We start from the raw sequence: 27542 nt of genomic DNA, 5'->3' as shown, positions 1-27542 counted from the left end.
CAGACACACAAAAGTAATTTATAAAAAAATAAAGAAAATACATTACCTCTCAAGTTAAAAAAAAAAATGTTGAGTTTTCACTAGTAATGACATTCTCAATAACAAAAAGAAAAAATATAGTGGCAAATATGAAGCTATAACCAAACAGAACAGGAATATAAATATCTACATATTATATAGTACATTCATTTATATCCAACAAATTCAGAATCTACTATCCTGTTACAGAATTCCTATCAAGTTAGAATATTCAAGATCATAATCTCTTCTTTGAAGGTATTACTCATAGTTTTGTGATTTAAACATAATATCTATAGTACTTTAAAAATATGGGTTCAGGGTGCCTGAGTGGCTCAGTGGGTTAAGCCTCTGCCTTCAGCTCAGATCATGGTCTCAGGGTCTGGGATCGAGCCCCACATCAGGCTCTCCGCTCAGAGGGAAGCCTGCTTCCCCCTCTCTCTCTGCCTAACTCTCTGCCTACATGTGATCTCTCTCTCTCTCAATCTCTGTTAAATAAATAAATAAAATCTTTAAAAAAAAAAATGGGTTCATAAAAAAAATGCATTAATGAATATAAAATTTACTTAAACACCCCCAAATCAGGCTCTGTCCAGCAAGTCTCATGTATATGAGACTTTTTTAGTGTATATTTTAGTAATATAGCTCCACAGCAAATAAGGAATAATTGCAATTAACTCAGTTCTATTAATGATGCGTTTAATATTTCTAAGAAGTGCTTTTCAATATAACTGAATCTCCTGATGTTACATTTTTCAATTTTAATTAAGTTTTTACTTTACCTATATTATAGCTCTTTAAGCCCTAACTCTAAGATACTATTTGTGAAATAATTTTTTAATCGTTAAAAATTTATTTTTAATTATCTAGGAATTCTCATTAAGAAATATTTTTAAAAGCACCAAAAAATACTCAGATCAAAATAAAATATGGCAATCAATTCTTGATATCCCAAAGCAAATTTATTTCAATTTTTTCCTGGCATTCCCTTGCCAGCTAATCACTGAATATTTCTTTTCATACCATATTTCCTAGATTAAAGCAACAGCATATAAGATTATGATAAGCTCAACATAAACTATTTCAGCAGTTTACAAATACTAATTATTTTCTAAATCTAGAGAGTTCCTCATTTTAAAAATAAATAAATAAATAAAAAGAGGAATACCCCAAAAGGGTAATAAGGAAAATCAATTTTGCTGTTAAAAGCTTTTATTACACTAGAGTGAAAAGGAACCATGCCATCTGTTATGTTTTACTAGAACTGGGAAGCAGATGAAACCAACACTTGAGCAATTGTACGGAGAAACCCTGAAGAAGACTGCTGTCAGTCCTATGGTTAAAGCAAGGGATGGTTAACCTTCAACAACATGGCAGCATCTAACCCACAGATAAAGCTATTTCTCACCATTTCACTCTTCTAGTCTAGCTTTCTACTTAGTATCAGTCTCATTATAAATACTTTCAACACGTAAATTCATGAAGCATGTGGCAAATGAGTATTATTTTTTGGTTATATTTAACTAAATGCATTTATAATTTCTATCTTTTTACACGGCTTTAAGACATTTGGAAACTTTATTTTAATTGACTTTCCGTCTTCCTTCCTACCAATAACTTAATGTCATGAGTAAATCAAACAATCCTGCAAATATAAAAGAGCAACCAAAGGGTAGGCCCCATCTTAGATTTATGGCTTACTCATCCAATCACTTTAAAGTAACCAATATAAAAAACTATTTGACTTGGGCTAAGACAACCCTAGCAAAGGGAAATAGTCTTTCACTTAGTTCAGATCACTAAACAATGTTTGACATAGAAAAAAACAAATCTACATGGCATAATACAAAATTCCAAAAATGTTTGTGATTTTAATAGCACAGCCTGGCAACTGTCTCAATTCTTTACCATAATTTAAAGCTTTCTCTGATGAAGATAAATATATAAAAGAAATTTCCACTCAATTTTCCTCTCATTCCCTCACCTCCATTATCCTTGGGAGTGAACTATTTTCATTGATTAATTATAATAAAATACCTTTTCTCAACCCTGGAAGCCACAGCACTATATTCCCAGAATTTATTCAACAGTATAAGAAACTTATCATAAGGTCAATATAAAATTATTTTAGCAGTTTACAGATACTAATTATTTTTTAAAATCCTAAGAGTTCTTCATTTTTTAAAAAAGAAAACAATTTTATTCCTATTAATTTACCACACTGAGAGAAAAACAATGTGTAACATTTATTGAGCACATACTATTTGCAAGGCACTATGTAACAAACCTAACACATACTGGAACTTTTATGATATTCCATTAACTCAAAATATCTGATAATGTTGGTAACCCTCAGGTAAGAAAAAATTTACTCAATCTTTTCTACTGAATAACAATAAAACTTTCATTTTGATTAAGATTCTCTATTATAAATACTGTCCATCCCATAAAATCCAATACTGAGATTAGAGGGTAGAATCAAATACCAAATGTACTGCAAAAAGACGTGTGTTTGATTATAATGCTACATGATGTCATGTATCCAGGACAACTGAAGCATTATGGTCTCTTAGGGATAAAACTGCCTCTTGGTCATAGATTTAGGTGACACAGCATGTGATCCATTGTCTCTACACAAAAAATGTGTGCAGCTGCATTTTCCAGTCAAGAAAGGGCGGGAAAGTGGGCAGGGGGGCAGAATACAAAAGGGTCAAAGATTTATCTCATAGGGAAACTGTTTTTCAAATAGAGGTAAAAAAAGAAATAAAACTGAGTGAAGGAAAATACCTTTCTCCAACTCATGCTGAAAGCACCAAACACTAAAATCCGGGGAAAAATTCTGTTGTAACCTTCCATTGAATCCATTTTTCTCCACCCTAACTTGCCCAGGTACTTAGTATAAACCATGATTTAAATGCCATTTCTATCTAAATAGTCTTGTGTTACCTGAACATTGTATATAGACTTCCCCTACACATTGTTGCAGCATTTGTCTTTTAAAAAAAAGTCTCATTTTTTCATCAGTTTCCTGGGGAAGTTAAAATGAAGCAGAAGCTTTATAAGTAGAAAAAATGAAACACATTTGCTTCTAACCAGTCAACAAACCTGGTATTTTCTTTATAAAGACCAAATACTTTTCCTCAAAATGAATGCTAGCAAATAACCCCACCTTTCACACACAGAAATACTTATTTAAAAGAACAGTACCACAAAAGATCTAAATGCAGTGAAAACTGTTTTCTCTGATAAGGAAAATTACTAGTTCTAATAAATGTTTAAAAAAAGTTGATGACAAAATAACTTGAAAACTTCTATTACCATCTAAAACATAGCATTAATTTACTTTACCTGTTATTAAATATGATAGGGAAAAAAAGCACTATTAGCTCTTAGAGTAAATCTAGCTTAGAAAAACCATCTTTCTCAACCTTTAGGACTGCAATCAATGTTGTATACAAAGGAAAATATGTTAAAGGGTGGAAAACTCTGACAACACAGAAATAAAAAAAAATAATAATAATTGCTAATGGAAGGAACTAACCATGCCATCTAGTATTAGAAGTAGTATCACCATGCCACAAACCATATAGTGACCAGTTAACCAACCAGCCTTTTGGTTTTTTGACAGTCCTATGCCAAACTGGAAAAATGCTGAAAGGAGCAAAGTTACAGAAACCTGAAAGTCAAGAGATCTTATGTCCTAAACTACAGAGGTAAATTTAGTTGGCATTTGAATACAAATAGTAAGTATTCCTTGTCATCAAAATTTACTTATATAGAAATTATTTTTAATCCTTTGAAATAAGCCATAATCCGTCAGCCATGCAGTAAATCCCCTACAGCCAATTAAATTTTTCCACTGAAAAAAAGCATCTTTTAAAAGAACATTCAAGATTGGAAATTACATTTAATAAAGGCAGAAAATGGTATCTTACCTTACTAATAGCTTTCTATATTAACTTTGGAAAGCAAAAGTAAAACTTAGGACTCTAAACCAGTTGATATATACCACAAACACAAAATATGATTAATTAAAAGTACGATTAAAAGTAAGTACATTTAAAATAGACTCAACTAACTCTGAGTAATTACTGAAGTAAAATACATTTATGCTAAAAACTATTAAAGATACTTATGTTATTAAATAGACTATCTCCAGGGCATTGTAGAAAGTAAAACTTAACCTAATAACTAAGTTTCTAAATAAACATACTCAGAATATAACCTAAATCCTAAACAGCCAAATCAACTGTAGCTATATGTAGCTAGGAGGTCTAGTTGTCACTATCAGTAGATAGGATCAGCCACCCAAATGGATGTTGAGTTCCATTTGATAATACAGAGAATATTGATAGGAAAATGGCTGCTTTTCTTCTTGGAGGTAGATATTGCTCATCTAGACCCCTATAATAGTAGTCTACATGAATGGTACCCATTATAATTGCTGCACAAACATATACAGGGGCTCTGACAAGAGCTTTTTAATTAGTCTCCCTGCATCTATGTCTGATCTTCCCTTAATTTGTTCTCTACAACATAATCTCATAAAATGCAAATCTGACAAGGTCCCTTTCTTTCTTAATCTAGCAAGGGGACCTTGAGGTCCAAATGTATAGTCCTTTACATGGTACATGAGACCTGGCATGACTTAGCTCCTAACTTCTTTAGGTCACATCTTTTGCCACTCTTTTCCTGATTCTCCCCACTTTAGACGTCTGAATAGGCCATGCTTTCTCCTCCTCCAGGGCCTTTACAAATGTTGCATCTTTTGCCTGACACACTCTTGATTTCACCTAGCCCTGGCTGTTATTTATCACTCACATCACAGTTGTAAAATCTTAAAGGAAATCTTCTCTACACCCCAGACTAGACAGGACCCTAAGTTCTGTCCTTCCATAATATCCTAGACTTTTTTTTTTTAAGATTTTATTTATTTATTTGACAGAGAGAGAGATCACAAGCAGGCAGAGAGAGAGGGGGAAGCAGGCTCCCTGTTGAGCAGAGATCCTGATGTGGAGCTCGATCCCAGGACCCTGGGATCATGACCTGAGCCGAAGGCAGAGGCTTAACCCACTGAGCCACCCAGGCACCCAATATCCTATACTTTTTAATAACATTTAGCACACCTGAGATGGCTTAAGACCTACCTTTCCTAACTGACTGAAAGCTACACAATGACAGAGCTGGTTTTCTGTTTTGTTTACAGCTCAAATAATTTTTGTCGGTCAGATCTTGGTTCTAGCTCTGCTGCCACATAACTTGGACATCTATAAAATGAGATGGTTGGATTTTCATTCTATACTAAATCTAAATGCCATCAAAAACTGAAATTAAAATATCACCAGCTTTCCTATAGATACATGGTAAAACCTATATATTCTACCCATATGTATATTTCTTATGTGTGTGTGTATAAATCATGTACACATGGATTTATGTAAATGAGAGCTAGTAGTTTCTTATATAAAAAAATTCACTAAATGCTTACTGATACCAGGAATTGTTTTTAGTGACTTACCAGTATTAACTCTTTTAATCTTCACAACTCTGCCAGGCAGTTGCTATTATTAGTGTCCATTTTATATTTGGAAACAGATACAGAAAGATTAAATGGCATGCTCATTACCACAAACTCTAAAGTAGCACAAAGGAGATATAAGCTGAGGGAGTATGGCTCTAGAGCTCACACTCCTTACCACTACACTAGTTGCTACCCTGCTTAGATTGCTCCACAAGTACAAAAGACTGGGAAAAAAAGTAAATGCAAACATAAATATATCTGACTAAAAATCTATAGCATCAAGCTAATGCTCCTCTACTTGAAGTTAGTCCAAACCTGACTAATTTTGTCCAAAAATTTCTTGTGCATTTCTCTATTTATATTCTTGTTCCTGCTTTTCTAACATCTGGATTGTCTACCTTCCCTACCACCATTCAGCCAAAACTCTAAGGAGGACTCCTCCATGCAATTACCACCTGAACATCTTTTAGAAATGTTTCTCTCTCCTACTATGTTCCAATTGTATTTATATTGTCCTCTTTTTTTTTTTTAAACTGTGGTTATTTGTGTCAATAGCTCAAAACAAACAACAGAAATGAAACCACTTTATAAACACTAAAGTTCTATACCTTAAAAAAAGACTTACTCCAGAATGAAAAATAAAAACAAAAAGAAAACAATGGACATAACAACCCTAAGCAGAGTACTTAAGCATGGAGTATTTGGAAAATAGTATCAGAAAAGTTTTTAAGCATTAATTATTTTAATTCCATTTGAAAATCTGCTATTTGGAAGTAGTAATTAAAGGAAGAATACAGTAAAACCATTTGTATGAAGCACTATAATGGAAAAAGTTTACAAAAACGAAGAGAAGGGGCGCCTGGGTGGTTCAGTGGGTTAAAGCCTCTGCCTTTGGTTCAGGTCATGATCTCAGGGTCCTGGAATCGAGCCCCGCATCAGGCTCTCAGCTCAGCAAGGAGCCTGCTTCCCCCGCTCTCTCTGCCTGCCTCCCTGCCTGTGATCTCTGTCAAATAAATCAAATAAAATCTTTAAAAACAAAATAAAACAAAAACACAAAGAGAAAACGAATTTATTAAAGGTAATGATACACCATTAGTAAACCTCTTTTATAACTAAAAAATTGACCCTCCCCACTCCTTGGGGAAAGCTGGTTCCTACACTACTCTTGAATCTGTGTCTAGAAGGGTATATATCATACGGCAATTATTTACTTACATGCAGCATTTGCTATTTGTAAATAAGTACCTTTAAAAAAAAAAAGATTTTATTTATTTATTTGACAGAGAGAGAGAGAGATCACAAGGCAGAGAGAGAGGGGGAAGCAGGCTCCCCACTGAGCAGAGAGCCTGATATGGGGCTCAATGCCAGGACCCTGAGATCACGACCGGAGCTGAAGGCAGAGGCTTAACCCACTGAGCCATCCAGCCGCCCCTGTAAATAAGTATCTTTACCTTGAACAAATAATTTAAATCTTTGTTTTTCTAAACATCAAGAAACTACCCCATTAAGTCTTCCAATTATTTCATATTTCTGAATTTAATTACTATCTTCTATAAAGTAAAATCAACAAGTTCTCAAAACTAACCAATTCTTTCTCCATAATTTAAGAATAGCCCTAGGTGCAAATAATGTAGGATAGCTTTTAAATATTGGAAAGAGCTAAAGCATTAAATGTCAAAGCACTAACATTTGTGTATTTGCAACTGAAAGATAATCCCATGACCCTTTCAAAATTTCCCAAAGGATTTTTAATAGACTTTTAAATGCTTGCTCAACTAAGAAGAAATAATCAGGGCCAAATAACAGGTTCAGAGTGCTATGACATATAAAATCAATGGACAGCATTAAGTGGCAATAATTTTAGAAGAAATTAGTTTTTTTGCCAAGATTTTAGGGGGGGAAAGAGATATAACCACTCCCCAAATTAAAATTATCAGGAAGAGAATTATGGAAAATGGCAGCTGTGGTGGCAGCAAATTTTTGATTCCCTGTGAATCTTTACATAAAACAGAGCAATTAGGGAGCAAACCCAAAACCCATGGGTAACTTTTACAACAAAACTATTTGACAGTCTCACCACAAACCCCATAATACAAAGGACTGAAACAAACCACAAACAGCCAACCATTTTTCCCCTCACTCCTCCCCCAACCTGTTTTCTATTGGTGTCTAAGTGAGAGAAAGCAGGGGGGAAACAATGAGATGTATGAAGAATTTGAGAACAGACGTACAAAACAGCCAAAAGGTATTCAGTGGAAAGCAGTGAGAGACAATTTGTGAGAAGCTAAAATCACTCCTGTACTAAGTGCAAGCAGTTCACAATAAGGCATACAGGCCTGGAGCAGTCTGGTCCTCTTAGGTCACTTGAATCTGGCACTTGGGGCTGTCTTCCAGGATAGAGTCTACACTTAAGAGTAAGTGCTGGGAATGAAAATAAAATTGAGCAGGTTATGGACAAACAAGATACAGGAAAGAGAAGGTCCAAATAGAAGTGTCAGAGTAGAACAGAGCCAGGAAATATCAGAAAGCCATCTACCGTTTTTTTAATGGTGCACAAAAACAACAGAAGAGAAATCTGTGCAGTCAGAAGAGCTATCTGAACTAAGTCTCCTCCTACAAGTTCAAGAAAACTATTTCTTTATAAAAAACAAGTCCAAGTATTGGGGCTGAATATCATACAAAGTTACAGTAAGAAAAAAGAAACAGGAAGAGAGTCAAACTCATAGAAGCAAGAGAGAGGGGGAAATGGGAGTTGTTCAATAGGTATAAAGTTTCCATTATGCCAGATGAGTAAATTCTAGAGATCTGCTGTACAATACTGTGCCTACAGTTAACAATATTATACTGTACACTTAAACATTTTTTTAACAGGGTAGGTCTCATGTTAAATGTAATCAACACACACACACACACACACACACACACACAGAGTAATAATTTTTTTTAAAAGGGGGTGGTGGGATACAATAACATCCTACAGATAACTAAAGCATGCCATTAAGGGATACGCATAGGAGAAATAAAAATGAGCTTCTATTTCAAAAAGAACTTAAAAGAATTATACAAGACCTGAAAGAAAAACATTTATCAAAATAAAAAACTAAGAAATAAATTGACAAGAGTTCAGGAAAGAATCTGGATTTATAAAAAAGAGAAAATCAGGGACGCCTGGGTGGCTCAGTTGGTTGAGCGGCTGCCTTCGGCTCAGGTCATGATCCCAGTGTCCTGGGATCGAGTCCCGCATTGGGCTCCTTGCTTGGCGGGGAGCCTGCTTCTCCTTCTGCCTCTGCCTGCCACTCTGTCTGCCTGTGCTTGCTCTCGCTTCTCTCTCTATGACAAATAAATAAATAAAATCTTAAAAAAAAAAAAAAAAGAGAGAGAAAATCATTTCAGAAATGAAATGATTCTTCTACTTAAAATGATTTTTCTACTTAAAAAGTAGAAGAAAAAATAAACATACAAGATAAAGCCTTAAAAACAGAAGGTGCAAAGAAAAGAGTCAAGAAGAAATGAAGAGGAAGGAAGTGTGCAAGCTTAATTCTAGTGTCTGGGGATATATACTTGGTAATAAAACAAAAAAGAAAATTAAGAGACTTTCAAAAAAAGTCAGGAATAGCAGTTATTTCTTGAGGGAAGGAAGTTATGTTTGGGAAAGAAGCAGATATGGAAGGGCTTCTAAGGTAGCTGGCAAAATTCCATCCCTTAACCTGGAAGATGGTTGCATGGGTGTTGGTCTTATGATAATTCACCAAGCTACACATTTGTTTTCTACATCTACATTTTATTTTACAGTGAAAAGGATAAAAAAGGAATTTAGGAAAATCAAAAACTACAGATAAATTAATTTAAAACTACTAGGTATCAAAGGAAAACAGGTGCAAAAAAACCTTTTGGAATAATCTTCAAACCAACTTCATAAAATGACGTGGCAAACCAAGGGACAAATTTTCTCACAATGTTTTGTCCTTATGTTTGGCAAACAGGATGGTGAATTAAAAGTCTACTATCTCAATACAGAGTACCTACCTGTTCTGTTTCTCACATGTAACACATACTTTAAAAAGTATCTGACACTGACTAATTCTTAGAATTAACTGCATACATAAAAAATACATAAAAGGGTCTTTTTTAAGAGATACTCTAAAACTGCCTGGAGAACTCATCTTTGCAACAAATATGATGGTCTTCCAAATAAATAAAATTAAATTCAACAAACATTTATCCAGGATATATTATGTATGAGGTATTTACACTTCACTTGAAGAAATAAATAACACCTATAATAGAAAGCTATATATAGTGTGTGTTTTGAGAAAAGGTACAAAGTACTGCAGGTACAGAAGAAAGGGCTTTTCACCTGTCCTATTGCATTAATATTCTAACCAGACCCTTCTCATATTCCTCCAATCTATCCTTTCCAGTAATGGCAGAATGATCTTTCAAACACCAAAAGCCCCTTTTAAAAACTCTTCACAATGTACAGTACACAGGCAATTTAAATGCCTTACAAAGACAAGGTAGGCAACAAATGAATGAAGTTGATCTGGTGTTAAGACAATAGAGAATGATGGAAATCAAAAAGAAGGCAACTCCTTATTATAAGGGTTAGCCAGTTACCACCACGTAGGAACAGGAAACCATTGTTGCTACAATGTTCAATTTTTCCAGAGATGACAGAACTCTAGTCATTGCATATGAAATGTACCAATATTTAAATGTTGGCAAATAATGCAAAATTTGAAGGAAAAACAAACAAACAAGTAACAAAAGTAACCCAAACAAAAAACAGCTGTAGGCAAAATTTGTGAACACTGCCTTCAGAAATGGGTCTGACATTAATATCCCAATGGCTGGCCCAAGTGTCCTCAAAACTGCAAAAATGACTGTCTTTCTAATTCAAAGGAATAGTGAACAATTACAAAGTTTCTCTTAAAAAGTTAGCACCTGCTACCACTGGTCGGTAGCAATGGCTAACAGAAAACAAAACACAAGGAAAAGTAAAAGAGGAACATTTACCTGATAGCCACCTCAAAATTGCTTAACCAGTTTTTGGTTTTGATTGTTTTCATCAACAGTTATATTCATGGGCACCATTTTATACCGCATACATGTTATATGGTCAAATTTTCTTTTCTTTTCAAGATTTTATTTATTTCTTTCTGAGAAAGAGCAAGAGAAAGCATGAGCTGGAGGAGGAGCAGGAGAGAGAGAAGCGGACACTGCATTGAGTAGGGAGCCTAATATGGGATTTGATTCCAGGTTCCTGGGATCACAACCTCAGCCAAAGGCAGACGTTTAATGAACTCAGCCACTCAGGCACCGCAGGTTAAATTGTCTTTTGCTAAAACTGCTTCTGGATTATATGATACAATCAAATATATACATGTATTTGTTCTTTAACAAAAGAACACCATGAGACTCTAGAAAATCATGGGGCTAGTAAAATCTAAAATTTTTGGTACAGTAACCTATAAGCTCCTAGAAAAATCTGGCTCCTGTATGCCAGTATTTCACACCACTTCAAGTTCCTGAATATACTACGTTCTTTTATTCCTTCAGGCTTTTAGATGTATTTAAGGCTCTCTACCCCATTTGTTACAACTGCTTAAAGTCATCTTCCAGCCCTCCTTGAATTATTTGCTTTTCCACCGTGCTTCCTTAGCATCCCATACAGAACCCTATTATGGAACTTATTTGCTGTTTATGACATACCTAGAAAACCATGATATATATATATAACTGATACAAAATGAAACTACACTTTTACACTTACCAGATACAATACGTTGAAATTTTCTATTTGATTTTTTTTTTTTTTTTTAAGAAATGCTGATTACAGTTTACTACAATGGTTCTATCAACCACTTAGGAAATACTGCACTAGACTATAAATCCTTGCAGGTAGAACTCAGTAAATTCATTTTTATGCTCTCATACAGACCATTTAGTAAGCAAATGTTTAAATAAATGAATAAATATAGCAGCATCCTGTACCAGAAAAGTCAAAGAGCAAGGCTTTGAGATCAAACAGACCCATCAGCCAATAAGCTTATACAATCTGAGAAGTGACTTAACCTCCCTGAGTCCCAAGGAGTTAACACCAGTTACTTAACTCATTATAACAATAAAGTAGTAGCACTCCTAGATGAGGCATTCTATAAATTAGGCATCAAATGAGTGAAAATGTCCTGGAAATTAGTATTAGCTTCCTCTCCCTACCCTGTATTTTTACCTACTCCTTCCTGGAGACCGATCAAGATGTTTCTCATCCTGGCAAATAACTCTTTTTTAAAAGACTTCACGTCACAGTATCTAGAATATGCATTTTTTTCCCCAAAGATTTATTTATCTAAGAAAAAGAGAGAGAGAGTGAGAAGGGAAAGGGAGGCAGAGGGAGAGAATCTTCAAGTTGATGCCCCATGGAGAATGGAGCCCATGTGGCTAGACCTCAGGACCCCTGAGATCATGACCTAAGTCAAAATCATGAGCCCAAAGCTCAACCAACTGAGCCACTCAGGTACCCCAGAATATGCATTTTTAAAGTCTGACAGACTTGAATTCAAATACCCAGCAGTGCATTTATATAACTTTTCATTATCTTTTTCTTTATCAAGAAGAAAAAAATATTTCCTGTAGGGTTTTTATAGGGAATCAATAAACTCTATATACTATATACTATGTATATAGTATAATTCCATAAGACTACAGTAGGTGCTCAAGAAAAGGTATTGATTGCTGCTATGATTATTAATAAATGTTGTTCAATAACTATATAAGAGGTAGCATTCAAACTGAACTTTTGAGGATGGAGGAGCTGGACAAAGGCAGGGGGCAAACAAAAGGAATAGAAAAATATTTTCAAGAAATCACTTCTTGGGCGCCTGGGTGGCTCAGTGGGTTAAGCCGCTGCCTTCGGCTCAGGTCATGATCTCAGGGTCCTGGGATCGAGTCCCGCATCGGGCTCCCTGCTCAGCAGAGAGCCTGCTTCCCTCTCTCTCTCTCTGCCTGCCTCTCTGCCTACTTGTGATCTCTCTCTGTCAAATAAATAAATAAAATCTTAAAAAAAAAAGAAAAAAATTAGAAATCACTTCTTTTTCTGTATTTCCTCTTTTAAGATAAACAAACCACAAGGATATGAGTTTATCAATTTTCTCAATTCACTATCTCCAAGGTTACAAATAAAACTCAAAAGTACTATATTAGCTCTGTGTCAAAATTCTAACTTAAATAATAAATTATGCTCAGTGGGCTGTACAAATAGTGTGAAAGGTATAATGTATTAAAAACATTTTAGAAAGAACTTCAGTAAGAATTCAAAGTAAAAAAAAATTAACTGAAATTCTCATTCAACATGCCTTTAATCAAATTTTTGTCCAATAAAACCAGCACTGTTTTATTGATAATACTCTCAATAACACATTATTATAACACTACATTTATAACTGACAGTGAAATCAACACCTATGTAAGGTGTGGGGATAAATTCTATGTTTTTTTTTCAGGCAAACTCCAGAAAAGTAGAAATGACATCTCCTGCTCACCACTATATTCTTAGCACTGAAATGCAGTAGATGCTCAAAAAATATCTATCCAAGTTTAAAATGTTTATTTATGGAAAAGAAAATTAGGTTGAGGGGGGAAAATATATGAATCAAAATTAGGTTAAGGCCTTGAGGATGGGATATGCTTAGCATCTTGCTTCTAAAACAGTAAAATATGGAAGGTGGGGGTGAAATGTGGCAAAGACCTCAAAGAGTGATCAAGATTATCATCAATTTTATCATATTGTTAGTATGTACTCTTGGAGTAATGTGATGAGAATGGCACTTCACCTCTGTTGTTTTCCTCCCTAAAACCCATGACCCCAGCCCAATCACAAAGAAAACAGTGGACAAATCTCAATTGAGGGGCATTCTCTAATATTTCTGACTAGTACTCCCCAAAACTGTCAGTCATAAAAACAAGAAAAGCCTGAGAATTTGGAATTCTGGAACAGAATAAGCATACTAGGAAAAACCTAGTGAAATCTGAATAAAGTATATGGTTTAGTTATTAGAAATGCACCAATTTTGTTTCCTTAGTTATAACAAATGTACCATGGTAATATAAGTAATATAAGTAATCTTATATTCAGTAATATAAGAAGTTAACAACGAAAATGAGATGGAAACTGAGTAAGGTATACTCATGTGTACTGTCCTGCAACTTTTCTGTAAATGTAAAACTAATCTAAAAAAGTTTTATTTAAATAAAAACAGAGTAAGGAAAATAAGGAATGAATCAAAATCCCTTGGAAGTAAATGATGATAAACATTCTTTTAGTCTCTTTATGTTTGGTGGTAAGACAAAGATAGCATTCTCCTGTAGTGGAAATAAAGTTATTAATAAAACACCCTGTAGGCATCGTATAAGTCTATAGTATTAATTACGAAGTGACAATATGGCCAAAGCAAAAGCCCTCTGAATTTTAGTTTCCCAAAGTATCATTCTTGGTCCTCAACATTTCATTTCACTCTGTGACAAAAATTCATAACATTAGCTGTCATTCTGTATTGCATGGACTATCCCACATCTCTAATCTTTAGTCACTTTAAGGTCATTTTCCCCTTGTTATCTCCCACTCACCTTACACTCAACTAACTAAACTCCTCATCTTCTTGATAAAGCTCCTCTTCCAAACTTCCCTCTCAAAGTTATGCCTCTCCACCCCACAGTTTATTATCAGTAGTACACACTACTATCAAATGAATCTTCCTCAAATAAGGATTTTATCATAAACGCAGTCTCAAACACTTTCTTTCAACTAAACCATATTTAAATTCAGAAGTGATACTTTCAAGGCCATCCATAATTGCTTATGCTTTTTTGTACCTTCACTTGTAGAGATCCTTCCATCCATCTCTCTACGTCATACCATAAGCCTTTCCTTTATTCAGGAAATAATTCAATACTCACTAAGCATATCACATATACACAAGAAAACAAGATTCTTCTGGGTGGTCAAAGACTTTATAATCTCCTTGGGGGTGATAAAACCTAAAAAAAAAAAAAAGACTAACAAAGAACACAGGAATATTTCTCATTCAAAGCTGTAACTTCAGTTCCTATAACAGTGCCTGCCACATGAAAGGGCTCAAAAAGTATTCATTAAGTGAAAACAAGGCAGTATAGAATGCTATAGCCAAAAGAATTATATGCAATTTGAGAAGGTAAGGAATTTTCAGTTGGAGAAGTGAAAGCAGGTCTGTATTTCTGTGATTCTAAGGCTCTAAGGACAGCCAAGACTCAAGATCAAGTATTTCTTGCGTGGTTAAGAGGATGTGTGCAGGTACATTTCCAACAGAAAAATGTTACACCAGCAAAGGTAAGAAGAAGTAAAATTCTTTTACAACACTGAAATAGTAATTAAAGAACAGTTCCTGAAGGTTACTGAAAAATAAGATAGAAGAAGACAGGGACCAAAGTTGGGAAAGTCCTGAGAAGAAATTTGGTATTCATGTTTGACATAAGGGTGGAATAACATAGGTTAGACTTTAGAAAGCAAGAGCCTTATTTCTTGAAGAAGCCTCCCCAATCAAAACCCTGTAGGTTCCTTCTCCTTTTAAGCTTTATAGTACTTGCCTGCATTATAAAATTTAACTCCTAACTGTATTCTCTCACAATATAAATTCTTATTTTCATTGGTGTTAGTCTGTTCTCTTCAACTGAAGAATAGGGATCATATCATAGACCTCTGTTTTTTCCCTAACAAATGAGAAAAGCACTGGGCCTCTGAAGCTTTATTTCGGGAGGACTTTTTGCATTTGTGCAAAACCCAGTTACCAAAATGACAACAATCTAAAAGCAACACACAACATACATACTATGAGTAGCTAAGCTACCATACGAACAGGAGTTAAGTCCTGTTTGGACAGCACTTTTTAAAAGTTTCATTCGATAGTTGAAGCCCATAACTAATAATGTGTCAGAGAGCATATGTTTTCAGTGCTTCCTGCTTTATATAAGTATTTCATCACCTCATTTACTTTTCTTTCTCAACTAAGCATTCCTCTCAGTGGTCAACACATATACTAATTTCTCAATAACATTATCTTCTCTGCACTGAAGCCTCTCTAACCTTTTTATTTATTAACTTCATTGATTAAGAACCATTGTTATGGCATAAATTCTAATAAAGGGTGCTGCTGTAACTTCTGTACATAATTCTTTTACACATTCTAAATGTTTCCTGTGGCTTAGCACCCTTCAAGTAAAACTGATTCAAATAACATATGTTACAGAAATAATTCAAATCCACCAAAGCTTTTACAAAATGAAACATGATGCATTAGTGTCCAGGGATTACATCTAAATTCTAAAATTCTCCAACTCTCCAAAAGTTTGGATTTTTTTCATCTTCAACCCTTTGACCTTCTATTTTAAAATTAAATGTCATTCCTTAATATAAAATCTGTTCATGTTAACATTCATATTAACTATTAAAACTTTCCCCAAAAAAGCTTAAAGTGCGCACACACAAATCAAACGGTATTTACCTCATCCCTAAACAAGTATTTTCACTAATAATATATTTTTCCAGGTCAGAATTTTTATGTAAGGAAAAAAAAATAAGACTTTTATAAAACTCAAAAAGAAATATTCCACAACATGATTATTTCTTATTGCACAGAACCTCTCACTAACGCTTTTGAAATACAAACGACTTTTTTTTTCCACAGAGTTGGGGAACTCCATAATGTTCTACTCTATTGCCCCACAACCTCTTAACGGTACCTAATACTGCTGAGCTTTTAGAGCTGAATCATCAAAACAGCACAAGAAGGCAAAAACCACGTCAATATATACCCTTAGAAGGACTGCAAGGTAACAGGTAAGTCTTACAATTCGGACGGAACAGAGATGGACATGAACAGTTCAGCTTTTTCCACTTCCTCATCTCCGAAAACACCAAAATAAATGTGGATTTGAGGCTACAGCACGATTGCAAAGCCCCGGGTACCAGTGAAGCCTCACATCTAGTGGCGCTAGGGCACTCTATTACACTCAGCCGGCCACGTGGCTGTCACAATCAGAAGGAAGACAGGAGAAACAGCACAAACTAACCTGGAAACAAATAACCTTCCTCCTCCCTCCACCGCGGAGTTGGGGTAGAAAAAAGACCATGCCGTTTCTTTGCATGATAAGACTTTTTTTCCTGTAAGGTGAAAACGAAGTACAGGGGCTGCTTTAAAGAGACTTCAAATCAAAAATCGGGTCCAAGAAGATCCCGAGTGTGCACCCCACTGAATTCGCTAAGCTCACTCCTGCGAGCTAAGATGTGAACAGAGGCATTTTGCGAAGGGGTAAAAGAGGTGGAGTTGAGTAACAGTAGAGGATGGAGGGTTATGCACTGGGGCCCGCTTTCTCCTGACTCCCCCCGTCCTCCCGGGTTTCAGACTCGCTGCTGCGCTGCTGCTGCGGCTGCGGTGGGGCGAACCCAGCACGCGGAGGGCCTCGCCTACGACCTCTCACCCTCCCAGACACAAGACAGAAGGGCAGAAGTAACCACGGGCCCAAGAGAGTTGGCGAACAGGAAGTGTCCATATTGCAGCGCAGAAAAACCCTAACTCGCACCCCACTAAGACAGCTACCCGGCGAGGCCCCCCGGGCGCCCGCTGGAGGAGGGGCCAGAGGGTGCCGGGGTCGGCCACCCCCACATCCGGGACCCGCCCCTGTACCCCCAACGCCCGGCAGCTCCGGGGCTTAACAAGTTCACTCCAAGCAGCGGCTGGCGCCTCCCCGGGCACTACTTGGCCCGGCCCAGCCAGGCCGCCTGGGGCCGGACCAGGACTTCACGCCCGGCACGTCTCGCTCCACTTGGAGGCGGGGGAGGGGGTGCTGCACACACTCCCGAGGGGCTTGAGGCACTTCCTCTAACAGCAGATTCGCCCCGAGTGGAGCCCTAAGCGTCCTCAGGGCCACCCCCGAGCCTTGCCGGAGAGCCGGCACCCCTAGCCACGGATCCCGCCGCGCGGCACCCGCTCCGGGGCAGTCATTACCTCTCACGAAAAACTCCTAACTCCTCACGGGGCCGCGCTCCCCTTAGTTTGACACCCCCCGGGAACCCACGCAGGACCCAAGCCAAGCGCAGGGGAGACCCCCATGCCGGCGCCAATTCCTCACAGGACAAAAATGTCCGGGGGCGTCACGGGACAGCCGCGGGCGCGTCACGGGACAGCCGCCTCCGCGCCCCACGCCGGGCGCCGACCGCACGCGCTGCCTCCGCGCCCGGGAACTGCGCGGCGGGCCGGGGCTAGGAGCGCGGCCGCCCGGCGGCGCCCGCCCAGAAGGGCGCCACTCGCACGGGACTCACCGTCTGCTCGACCGCCGCAGCGGGGAGGCGAGGGACGGGCAGGGGAAGACACAATATGGCAGAGCAGCGCAGCTGCTCCCGACGGCTCCCAGCAGCCGCCTCCGGGAAGACGCGGCAAAGAGCAGGCAGCGGCAGCTGCGGTGGCGGCCGCGGCAGCACCACATCCCCCTCCCGCTCGCTTCCTCCCCCTCCCTGCACCCTCCCCCGATACCATGGCAACGCGGCGCCAAGGAGATTAGCCCCGCCCCTCCCTCTGGTCCCCGCCTCTTGCGACCACTCCGGAGGGGGCTCGGCCCGCCCCTCGGTGTCCCCTCCCACCTCCTACCTAAGGGTCGGCCCGGGACCTCGCCGGCTGCTCTGAACTGCTAATGGGAAGGAAGGGTGATGCAGTGTCCGGAAGGGCGGGGTTCGCACGGAAGGCAGGGAGGAGACGCTGTGGGCCAGTGCTGCTTTCGGGCTGAGGAGGGGCTGGGAAGGCGGGAAAAATGGAAAGGCCTCGCCTGTCCGGAAGGACCTATAGGAGGGCGGCGGGGCGCGGCACGGCCCCTGAGTGGCCGAAATGGTGCGGAGGCGGGGCTAGGGTGGCCTCCCCAGTCGGTCGGCCGGGGAAGCCTGGTGCTGGGACTGCCCTGTAGACCTCCAACAGCAGGAGCTTCTGGGGGCTTCCCCAAGAGCTTTCCGCCATTGGCCAGACTTTGAAAGCGCTGTAGGAACGGTAAAACATTAATATGAACTAAAAGTCGTTATTACACTCGCTTTACTGAAATTTTAAGTGAAAAGTGAGCTCAGCGTGTTTGTGATGAAAAAAAAAAAAGGGTTGGAATCAGATCCAAAATTTAGTAAGCATTGCATTTATTGAGCCCTCACCAAGTGCTAGGGACTGAGCTAAATTTTTGACATGCGTTGTAATAATCATAATGCTAAGATAGCATTGCTGGATAAAACACAGGAGTGTCCCATTAAATCAGAATTTCAGATAAATACAGAATCATATTTTTTAAACAAGAGAATGTTCCATTTGGGGATACACTTCTGGTGGTTTGTGTGGTTTTTTTTTTTTTTTTTGCTAAATCTGCAAACCCTATCCTAACTCTTACAAATTCCCACTTTACAGATAAGGAAGCCGAGGCTTAGAAAAATAACCTGACAAATATAAGGTAAGTGGCAGAACTAAGGCTCCATCTTACTAAGATTATGATTCTGATTACTAGATTTCTGAATATCTATATCCACATCTTCAAAAACAAGAGTAGTCATACCTATCTCACAAATGTGTTGAATGGATTGAAAGAAAAGGTGAAGAGACCTGCATAGTGACTGATGCATGGGAGGTTCACATTCTTCCTGAGCAATGAATGTTAACTGAATATTCACTATGTGCCAGGCTGTGAGTATAAAGTGAGCTGATTATGAAACAAGCTTCCTACTGATAATAAAACAAGTCAAACTGTGGGGATGACAGAGACACAGAAGAATTACAGGCATCAGAATGTATAAAATAAAAAATGGAAGTGTTCAGTCCTCATTCCACAGAGGAGAATGCTGTGTCTGTATGATTTGTCCAAAATCACCTGCCAGTTCCATTTGGTTCTCATTGCACTGTCCTGAAAGGCCTCATAACTGTATTTAGAGTAAGAGGCCACAAGGTAAATATACAGTCAGCTTCAGTTAAAGCAAGAGTTGCTTCATCTTTTCCCTTTAGAGCAATCACTGTTGCCTCCTCATGTGGACAAACTGAAGGTTTGTCTCCCGGAGGGAGAAGGTAGTAGAAAGGGAGCAGAGGAACGAAGGGAAGAGTAAGAGGAGGTAGCTTCTGGTGAGCTATGGCCTTCTCATACCTTAGTCCTTTGTTTTATCTCTGCTGCCCATGGTGATCCCTAATATAATATAGGTCTTCATCTCCTTACAGATTATTGTAATAGCATCTTATTTGATATATTGAACTTTAGTTTCTATTTTTCCTTCTAATCAATTATTTATTTATTTATTTATTTGACAGACAGAGATCACAAGTAGGCAGAGAGGCAGGCAGGGAGAGAGGAAGGGAAGCAGGCTCCCTGCCAAGCAGAGAGCCTGATGCAGGGCTCCATCCCAGGACCCCGGGATCATGACCCAAGCTGAAAGCAGAGGTTTTAACCCACCGAGCCACCCAGTTGCCCCTCTAATCAATTTTAAACTCAGGTGACCAAACAGTCTTCCTCAACTCTAGAAGAATCACAGAATTTGAGATCTGGAATTAATATATACTTTAAAGATGTCTTCTAGGAGCCCAGTTTATCATGGATGCAAAAACAAATCCAGAACAGTTAAGTAACTTGTTCAAGGTCAAATAATAAATGTACTGCATGGGCATCCACTAAGAGCTCTCTGCTGGTCCTCTCTACTAATTCAGTAGAGAGGCTGGGAACATTTAAATAATCTCTGTGGGTAAAGCTCAGGTCCCTTAGGAAATCTGTCACACTTTAAGTTTAGAGTCCAGGGACACTTGTATACTTAAAGGCTATTTTAGAGGACTTTGGACACCTATCAGGGAAAAGCTCTGATTAAAACTAATGATGATTCAGAGTGAGTAGCTTTTCCCAGGAGTTTACAAGAGTAAAAAGGCTATGAAGGCATAGTTTAACTCTTTTGGAAAAAGAGGATCCTGGCATTTAAGATATCTTTCAAAGTTTGTATTCTTCGTTCTCCAAAATACTTTAAAGGAACATATTCAGTAATAAACCTCCCTGGAAGACAAATGCATTAGAAAATATATTGTTTGAAATGTCCTCATATTTAGGCTAAAATATGATATAAACTTGAATATATGTGTTTATACTTTAAATATATTTATCATTGTATTACATATATTTACCAAAGACTCTTTAATCATGACTTGGTGATTCTAAAAATAACCAGTTTACCGATAACAATTGTAGGCTTCAATCCCCTTGAAGTCAATGACCATATCTTTTTCATTCTTATAGTCTAATTTCTTGGAACAGTTTTTGGGACAGAGGTGATATATAATATATTATGTGTATAATATATAATATATAACAATGATATTTGTTGATAAAAGTAGTAACTTTTCTCAAATTACGAGCTGCCAGAACTAGGATACAACAGTTCTAAGTACTGGTCTGCCACTTGGGCTAAAAAGATGGAATTGTTAATGAAGGTCTTCTTTTTTTTTTCCTTTGAGGATCTTTTTCAGTGTACTTCCTAAGTGCAACTGCCTGTATTTGATAGTACATACATTTCTCTTTTTTAAAATCTTATTTATTTATAAAGATTTAGTTTATTTATTTGAGAGAGAGTGAGCGAGAGAGAGCACAAGCCAGGAGAAGAGACAGAGGGAAAGGGAGAAGCAGACTCCCTGCTAAGCAGGGAGCCTGACTCAGGGCTCAACCCCAGGACTTTGGGATCGTAAACCTGAGCTGAAGGCAGACACTTAACCAACTGAACCACCCAGGTACCCAAGAACCTACATTTCTATAGACCCTGTTATTGGCAGTAATTTGGACCAAATTACTTAGGACTTAGTGTCTCACTAGTTTCTTACTAAGGACACTTACTAGGACTAGTGTCTTACTAAGGACACTGGAAAAACTTAGCAAAATATAAAAATATCAGCTTGAATGTGTTAGATAGAAATTATAGTCCATGACCTGAGGGTTGATGGAGGCCCAGTGAATCCACTTATATATTCCATAGAAGGTTGCTGAGAGTATGAACAGGAATGGGGGATAGTGATTAGAGTTTAAGATATGCAAAGGGGGAAGGAGCATGACTGGGTTGAAGCCCCCTTTCTTTGGACAAAGAATCCAAGTGGTTATATCCTAGAAGTAAAGGGGAGACATCTCCATTTCAAATCATCTCACCCCTGAGATTGGATTAGATTAATTCCTTTAAGCTAATGCCCTGAAGCCCTTGGCAGAAGCAAACTGAAATTTTCTCTGGAGTAAAGTAATATCATTTTAGGCCTCAAATCCTTTGTACAATTTTACAAAAACTATATCTAGTACACAGTGAAAAATAATCAGTCATACAAAGAAACAAACAAACAAAAAACAATAGAAACAACAACAAAAACTGAACAAAAGGGATTCAGATAGTGAAATTATCAGACACAGATTTTAAAATAACAATGCTTTCTATGTATAAGTAAATAAAACATAAGAATAAAAATTTAGACAGATAACTAGAAACCTGAAAAAAAGAAGCAGATGAAAATTTTAGAACCAAAAAATTCACTAGCTGAAGATAAGAACTCAGTGCTGGGTATAACAGCATATTAGACACAGATAAAGATAGAGTTTGTGAACTAGAAGATAGTTGAGAAGAAACTATGCAGAATGAGGTGTAAGAAAAAGGATGGAAAATACACAACACAGGGAAAGCACATAGAAGATATAGTTATAAAGCTTAATATGCATGTAGTTGGAATTCTGGAAGGAAAGGAAAAATAGTATTGGGCAGAAATAATATTTGAATTAATGAATCACCAGCAGGATATAGTTGGCATGTAGATACATCATGGAAAAAAAAAATGCTAAAATTCAAAGACAAAGAGAAAAATCTAAAGAGGAACTAAGGAAAATAAGAGCTTATCTTTAAAGAAATAATAGATTTAGAACTGACTTTTTAATAGAATAGTCTGAAGCTGGAAAATGATGGCACAAAAACTTTACAAAACTGAAAGCAAATGTAAAAAAATCAACAATTTTAGCATGAGATGTTAACATATTCTGCTATTGATAAAATAGACAAAATATTCAGTGAGAACATAGGTTTGAACAACAATTAGCAAAGTCGATTATAAAGACATATTGACTACTTTTCTATAGTCCTTTACATATGAATAAATTTATCAGTTTATATTATTTCTGTTTTGGCTCATGAAGCTGGAAGGGACAGCTGAGGATCTGAAGCCTAAAGGGTGGTTAGAACCTATCCTTAAGTTACAGATTTATTTACCACTGGGTAGCTTTACCTCTGTGTTAAGTTCTTACTATGTACCAGGCCCTGTACACAGCACAGGGATAAAAGTTGTAGTTATAACTACAGAGAAGGAAATCAGAAAATATAATGTGGCATTATGAGTGCAAAGCTTTACATAAGGAGCAGTGGGAACCAAGTCCTAATTCAGCCATAGGAGATAATGTCTGGGCAAACTTTGCAGAAAGAAAAGAATATGGAGGAGAAGTGGCACTGTGGGGATGGGGAGTGGAACTACACCTAGCAAAGCCTCAGCTATGTGAGAGCCTAACTGTTCAAGTCAGAGAACTGTCAGTCATTTAGAATATCTGGAGTGTAAAAGGTTGCTCGAGTTAGGGGTTATCTGGTTGCAAGAAACAGAAATTCGCACCAGCTGGCTAAAGTAAAGGAGGAACGAATATAAAAATAGGCATGGATTTTGTGAGACAAAACTGTGGAAAGCAAAGCCAACATTACAAGAACCCTCCTTCCCCCTTTCTCTCTCTCAACTTCCAGTCTCTAATCTGAGCTTTTCTTTGTATGTCTGCTTCATTTCCTCTGCACATGGGCTCCTCTGCTAACTTGTGTGCTTGCATGCTACTATGGCAGTCCCAAATAGCGGCCCCTGCTCTCCACTTCTGGCCTCCACCCAGTTTGCCCAACTTTCCTGCTAAGCAACCCACATTTATTACTTAACTCCATTTCCCAGTGCCAGTTCCAAATTCCCAGGAGCTGTACAATCTGACTAGTCCAGTTTCAACATGCATGTAGATCAGGGGTCAGCAAACTTATGGCCTTGAGGGGTGGGAGGGGAGTTGGCAAATCTGGCCTGCCTTCTGCTTTTGTAAATAAAGTTTTAATGGAACACAGCCACACACATTCATTTACGTGTTGCCTTTGGCTGGTTTGACGTCACAAGAAAGAGTTGAGTAGTTGCAACAGAGAACCTATGGACCACAAAGCTGAAAATATTTACTATCTAGACCTTTGCAGAAGAAAATTGCTGACCCCTGGGTTGGATAGTTGGATATGGAGACATAGGGCTGTATAGAGGCTCAGGGGGAGACAGAGCTGGGAATCAAAGCTTTGAGAAGTGGATAAACCTTTCCCCCTCTTTGCAGAAAAAGGATAATGTGGGGGAAAAGGGAGCTGAGGAAGTATTTTGAGAAAGGAAATGTTTGAAGGCTCTAACACAGGAAAGAAAATAATCAGTCTCAAGTATGTGCTAAATTTTTCACACAAAGGGTGGAAGAGTGCAAGACAGTTACTCCTTAATCTGGAGAAGTTCATTAAGTTGCTAAATTTAGAAGAAAGTGTCACCATAACTACCTTTAAATAACTCACTTGTGGCAAATTTCGCAGACCCTCCAATAGTTAGCTTTTGCTGAGAGGAACTGGCTGAGGCGCAACGTTCAGAGTGTGTAGAAAGATTTTTAAATGCATGTCCTAAAGGTTCAGTATCTACTTTTCAAAAGATGAAGAAAAGAGAGGCATTGAGAGGATGAGATAGACAGTTGGAAAGACAAAGGAAGACAAAGACTTGGGGAGTAAGAGGAGATGAAATCTAAAATTTACAATTTTGGCAACCTGAGCTAAAATTGTTCTAAGGAAAATTCCAAGGAAAGACTTTTCATTTGAGTAGAAAAACCATTAGAGTTTTTAAAGCTCTAGAGATCATTCTAGTGCTTGTTATATTCAAAGTGTAATCTGAGCACGCTCAGCAGCTTTGGCATCACCAGGAGTTTATTAGAAATGCAGAATCCCAGGCCTTAACCCAGACTCACTAAATAAGAATCGGCATTTTTAGAACTCCCCATGGGTGATTCATATACACATTAAAGTATAAGGAGCACTTAATTAGAATGGCAGTTCTCATATTATTCAAAGTAGACTGATAGGGTTTTGTTTTCTTTGAAACCTTACATGGAATCCAACTCTATGAAACAGATCAGAGTGGACATACTGTGGTTGAAAAATGGGCTGATACTGAAAGGCTGGGAAAGCCCAGGCATTTTCATCCAGTGTTCCTCCAGGAACACAATCTGAAAACCGCTGATATGGGGTGCCTGGGTGGCTCAGTGGGTTAAAGTCTCTGCCCTTGGCTTGAGTCATGATCCCAGGGTCCTGGAATGAGTTCCGCATTGGGCTCTCTGCTCAGCAGGGAGCCTGCTTACCAGCACCCCCTCCCACCCCGTCTCTCTGCCTACTTATGATCTCTGTCAAACGAATAAATAAAATCTTAAAAAAAAAAAAAAGAAAGAAAGAAAAGAAAAGAAAAACCACTGATCTAATGGATCTAGAGGAACTATCAGAATCTTTAGGGCCAAGTTCTGCCAAATTCCCAGGCACTCACACTCTCTCTCTCTCTTTTTAAATATTTATTTATATTCTTGAGAAAGAGAGAGAGTATTTGGGCTTGGTGGGGCAGAATGAAGGGGGGGGGCAGAAGGTAAAAGAGAATCTTGAGAATCTCAGGCAGACTCCTCACTGAGTACAGAGTTCTTGCCAGGCTCCGTCTCATGACTCTGAGATCATGGCCTGAGCTGGAGCCAAGAATCAAAAGCTTAAACCTACTGAGCCACCCAGCTGCCCCTCCCAGGCTCTCTTACTTCTACCTCATTGAGAACTTCTACAGTGAATACCTCATAGTGATAGGATATGTACCTTGAGAGAGTTGAATTTTTTTTAAGATTTTACTTATTTATTAGAGAGAGAAAGAGAACACAAACAGGAGAAGCAGCAGGGGAAGGGAGAAGCAGGCTCCCCACTGAGCAAGGAGCCCCATGCAGGACTCATCCCAGGACCCTGAGATCATGACCTGAGCCAAAGGAAGACACCCAAGCAACTGAGCCACCCAAGAGTCCCAAGATTTGAAATTTTTAAAGACCTAGAAATCACCAGTCTAGCTTCCTTTCTCAAAGATGGGGAAACTAAGGCTTAGAACGTGACCAGTGAAACTCAATTAAAAATAGGCACGTTTAAAATTATACTAATCAATCACAGAAGAGGCTGCTATAGATTGAATATTACCCCCCCACCCCCGCCAAAGTCATATGTGATTAGGTCTTGAGAGGGGAGATGGAATGGGATGAGAGCCTTCATAAGAGAGGCCCCACAGAACTCCCGTGCCCCTTCCATCATGGGAGGTTATGGTGAGAAGATGACTGGCCATGAACTAGGAATTGGGTTCTCACCAGACACCAAATGGTAGGACTTCCCAGGCTCTAGAATTGTGAGTAGATGTATGCTGTTTATAAGCCACCCAATCTTTGGTATTGTGTTATAGCAGCCCAAATAGACTTAAGACAGAGGGAAACCTAAAGCTTCAATAATTCTTAGGGACAAAAAGTGCTGAAATTCTGTATGCCTTCCCTGGTCCCTCCCTCCTTAGCAGTCAAGTAGAGAGACAATTTGTACAGTTCTTAAAAGCTATAGGCTTAGACTCAGGTTAGAATCCTGGCTCTACTACTTACTAGCCCAGGCAAAATATTTCAACATTTTCTGAACCTCTTTGTGTCTAAAATGAAGATAGCAATTCCAGCCTCAGAGGGGTGCTATGAGGCCAATGTATGTGAAACAATGGAGCACATGACCTGGTGAATAATAAGTGCTCGGTAAATGCTAGCGGCCCTTGTTATTTTTTAAATGAACAACAACTAGAAAGTCAACCTACTGCAATTTTAGGAATTGCCCAAAAGAATTGCATAAGAGATGCTATAGAGGTCGGTTTCCTTTTCTACTGCTAGAAGAATAAAACAAATTTTGTCTATAACAATTGGCTATCTAGTAAATAGAGTTTATTCAAAATTAAATATACAGTTGTGAAACTGACTTTTGACCAATGAGGTAATTGTTTAGAGAAGGCAGTATTAAAGAGATTCCAAATTATATTGTAGCAAATACAAATTTTTGTTCCCCAGTAATAGTGCATTTAGAGTTAGGCATTTTTAGTGACTGTGGTCAATTGCTTCACTCTGTCTCTTTGATTGTGCAAGTCCCAAACCTTGAAGTCACCTTTGGCTCCTCTCTTTCTCTTTAAAATATGTCTAGAATCTCACCCCCATCTCCCTACCTCTACTGTCACCATCCTGCTCAAAGCCACAGTCCTCTCTCAGCTGAATGACTTTAATACTTCTAATTCTTGGCTTCTCCTCTTGCGCCTAGGCAATATTTCCTTACCATAGCAGCCGGAGGGATCGTCTTAAAATCTGTGAGTTAACGTAACGCCTCATCTCATAACTACTCCGTGGCTTCCTCATTTCATTCAGAATACTGCCAAAGCCCTTATTATAGTGCACCACGTCTTACACGCTCTAACCCTACCACCGCCACCATTGGCCTCCCTGCTCTTTCTTGATGGTGTCAAGCACACCCAGCCCTGTGACCTTTGCTTTCTGCCTGGAATGTTCTTCTTCCTGATACTTGCTTAGCTAACTCTCTCACTTCCTTTAAGTCTGCACTTAAATTTTACTTTCACAATGAGGCTTGCCTTGGCCTCCTTAGTTAATACTGCAAATTATCCCCAACCAAGTCCCAAGAATCCTAATCCCCTTTCCCTATTGTACCTTTTCTTTCCCATAGCAATCATCATCTTCCCACACACTGGATAGTTTATTTATTATGTTTTTGTTAAGTCTGGCTCCCTGACTAAAATGTAAGCTTCCCAGGGACAAGTCTTTCTTCTGTCCTCTG

General features: G+C 38.4%; 1 protein-coding gene and 1 long non-coding RNA gene across 6 annotated transcripts in view; one reads left to right on the top strand and one right to left on the bottom strand.

Annotated features, from left to right (window-relative positions):
* The window catches only part of FOXN2 (forkhead box N2), a 67407-nt gene extending 49085 nt beyond the window's left edge, over positions 1–18322 (bottom strand). Inside the window, exons 1-2 of one of the 5 annotated variants that reach the window (XM_032352047.1) lie at positions 17892–18103; positions 16643–16733 (exon numbers count right to left, since the gene is read on the bottom strand). The gene's annotated coding sequence lies outside the window, so the exon portion shown is untranslated. The other 4 variants (XM_032352048.1, XM_032352046.1, XM_032352049.1 and 1 more) reach the window with 4 other exon arrangements.
* Positions 18323–18422: 100 nt separating this feature from the next.
* Positions 18423–27542, top strand: part of LOC116595551 — a 48513-nt gene continuing 39393 nt past the window's right edge. The window contains exons 1-2 of the long non-coding RNA XR_004287733.1: positions 18423–18606; positions 19006–19048. This is a non-coding gene — a long non-coding RNA (uncharacterized LOC116595551). The remainder of the gene's footprint in view (positions 18607–19005; positions 19049–27542) is intronic.

Source organism: Mustela erminea, chromosome 7 (assembly GCF_009829155.1).
Source record: "Mustela erminea isolate mMusErm1 chromosome 7, mMusErm1.Pri, whole genome shotgun sequence".
NCBI lineage: Eukaryota > Metazoa > Chordata > Mammalia > Carnivora > Mustelidae > Mustela > Mustela erminea.
This window is presented reverse-complemented; position numbering and strand designations above follow the sequence as displayed.